The following is a 3,373-nucleotide window of genomic DNA, read 5'->3' as shown; positions in this document are numbered from 1 at the left end:
ATTGAACAACCGGACATTTGGGTTCAATCCCAATCGTCCATCCGCCTTTTCCGTTTCGAAATGATTTCAGATTTTAGAGAAAGTTGTTATTCCCATTTTGGTGTAAGATTTTTGTGGCGTTTTGAATTTTTTCAGTATGGGCTTTGAACGGGAATTTCATTCTTTCCCGCCCAAGAGATAAAAGCCTAATTTTGCCTATATATATAGTCTCTTCTTCTTGTCACAGGAAAAAAATGATTTTTAGTCGGAAAAAAAGTTGGAAAATTATTAGAGATCTTTTTTCAGTAATAAATTTGTGTGTTGAAAATTTTTAGTGGTTTTTCTCTGGCTGAAAGTTTTCTTAGTACAAATACAGAGCCTTAGGAACTAATAGAGATACGCTCGAGATACACTTCTGAATCGAGAGTATCTTGGAGTTTTGTCGGGCTTCCTTGATTGTTGTTCGTGTTCGGTGCTTGACGTGGTGAAAGTTGTCCCCCTGCTCGTTGTCTCCATTTAGCTGCACCAAAAGAAGGTAACAATTCCTCCCTTCATAATATTTTTTCTATCTGTTATATTACAATGGTTTTCAATGTTCTGAAAGTGTGTCTTTTGTTGTTCTTCTTCTACTAAGTTTTTCGACACAATGATGTGTTGTGTTTCGCCCTTCAGCGATTTCATTGTCTATTTGTGATGACGTTTAGGTTTTGCTTTTCGTGCCAGCTTCGCCTTTGATTTTGTGTTATTTTAAATCTAGTTTACCATATTTCATCCCGAGTTCGTTTACTTAGATGTCGTTGAATTCTCATGTTTATGTACTCACGGTCTATAAACATAAAGTCTGTTTCTCGCTGTTGCAATGTCGTTTTTCCTCTAAAAATGAAGTTAGAATTTTATGACTTACTAATGTGGAGCTTGGATATCATATGTCGATTGTTTGAATGTATCTATAGTTGATGGTGCTGCTTGTTACCCCTTTTCTTTTGCCTTTGTGCCCAATATATTAAAAAAATCTCATTTAGCCATTTGAGAAGGTGTGACCATAGTTTTAATAAAGTATGATAATTTTGTTTAAATAAAGCTAAAAATTAGTTTTGATATTAATAAGCTCATGCTTTTCATAATGTGGCAAAGTCGATTCGACTAGAGATTTTGTTTTCTAATTTGTTTAACTATGACGCTTCTTATATGACAGGACTTTCTGCATATTTTGCTTTAATTATTAAATTAGTTGTTGGTATATTTATTTATCGAACAGGCTGGGCGTATTACTTTTGTATTGGTTCTATTCTATTTTATTTATTTATTCTCTTTACTCTATTTTCGAATGCTAAGCAGTAGCTCTAGTAGTCTTTGTTTTAGCATTAATATGCCTTGGTCTTCGGTGTCTTTGAAATTTATCTAGACCTATGTCATTTGTGCTCAATTAAGTCATCGGTTATATATTGATTTGAGGGTTGTTAAGATTCGGGTTTAAATGCATAATTACTCTATTTTTTTGGGTATTAATTTTTCTTTTCTTTTTACTATCATTTTTGTTGTCCGATCTATCATCCCGTTCGATACTTCTTGTGACCTTAATACCTAGGTATTTTATTTGTTGTTTGTCATGAGAAGCATATTCAGGTTCATTATGAACTCCTCCTCTTGCATTCATCACAAAGATGTAGCTTTGCTACTTAATATTGTTAGTTGACATGTCCAGCTGTTTGTTCTTGTTGGGTTTTATTTGCCCTGATTTCTTACCATAAATAAGTTTTCCTTTTAGGAAAAGGTTTTGGATTAACTAATCCTTTTTTTGTAGGAAAAGTTTAGACTCTATAAATAGAGGCATGTTCCTTCTAACTTAATCAGTATTCACAATGTAGTCTTAAGGGCTTTGAGAGTTTTTGTTAGGGGAGAATTTATGGGTCACAAGTTGGATACGTTATCACTTGTGTGAACCTCCCATGTATTCTGAGTGAATTGGTTGAGGTTGTTTCCCTCTGTAGTTTGTACTCTCATATTTATAGTGGATTGCTCATCTCCTTTATGGCATAGGTCGATTGACCAAACCACGTTAAATCTTTGTGTCTTTTGATATATTTCTTGTTTGTCTTCTTACTCGTGGTTTTTCGAGGTTTGCATTGCTAGCTTCCGCATTTACACCTGCTTATTTCGGTCCTAACAAGTGGTATCAGAGCTAGATTCAATGATGGAGTCAGGTTTAGTGGTTCGATAATTGATGATTGAACCAGGTCAGAAGGAGGTGTTCATCTTGACGGGTGTAGTTGTAGTCGCAACCTTTTTGACAGTAATGAAGATTTTGTTGGAGAAATTGTTTCAGAGAGGTTCTCAGTGTTGAGACATAAATTTTGCAAAGGAGATTATGTAAAGGAGAAGCAAGTTGTTGAAGATTAAGTGAAGAAGGTGGACAAATTTATTTTGTCAGAAATTCAGGCCAAGGGGGAGATTTGTTGGGTTTTATTTGCTCTGATTTCTTACCATGAATAGGTTTTTCTTTTAGGAAAAGGTTTTGGATTTGACTAATCTTTTTCTTGTAGGAAAAGTTTAGGACTCTATAAATAGAGGAATATTCCTTCTAACTTAATCAGCATTCACAATGTAGTCTTAAGGGCTTTGAGAGTTTGGTTAGGGGGAGAATTTATGGGTCACAAGTTGGATACGTTATCACTTGTGTGAACCTCCCATGTATTCTGAGTGAATTGGTTGAGGTTGTTTCCCTTTGTATTTTGTACTCTCATATTTATAGTGGATTGCTCATCTCCTTTGTGGATGTAGGTCGATTGACCGAACCACGTTAAATTTTTGTGTCTTTTGGTATATTTCTCGTTGTCTTCTTACTCGTAGTCTTTTGAGGTTTGCTTTGCAAGCTTCCGCGTTTACACCTGCTTATTTTCGGTCTTAACAAGTTATTTGCCCTGATTTCTTACCATAAATAGGTTTTCCTTTTAGGAAAAGGTTTTGGATTGACTAATCCTTTTCTTGTAGGAAAAGGTTTAGGACTCTATAAATAGAGGCATGTTCCTTCTAACTTAATCAGCATTCACAATGTAGTCTTAAGGGTTTTGAGAGTTTTGGTTAGAGGGAGAATTTGTGGGTCACAAGTTTGATACGTTATCACTTGTGTGAACCTCCCATGTATTCCGAGTGAATTGGTTGAGGTTGTTTCTCTCTGTATTTTGTACTCTCATATTTATAGTGGATTGCTCATCTCCTTTGTGGACGTAGGTCGATTGACCGAACCACGTTAAATTTTTGTGTCTTTTGGTATATTTCTCGTTGTCTCCTTACTCGTAGTCTTTTGAGGTTTGCTTTGCTAGCTTCCGCGTTTACACCTGCTTATATTCGGTCCTAACAAGTGGTATCAGAGCCAGATTCAATGACGGAGTCA

This window comes from Solanum pennellii, chromosome 1, assembly GCF_001406875.1.
Source record: "Solanum pennellii chromosome 1, SPENNV200".
Lineage (NCBI taxonomy): Eukaryota > Viridiplantae > Streptophyta > Magnoliopsida > Solanales > Solanaceae > Solanum > Solanum pennellii.
Note: the sequence above shows the minus strand (reverse complement) of the source record.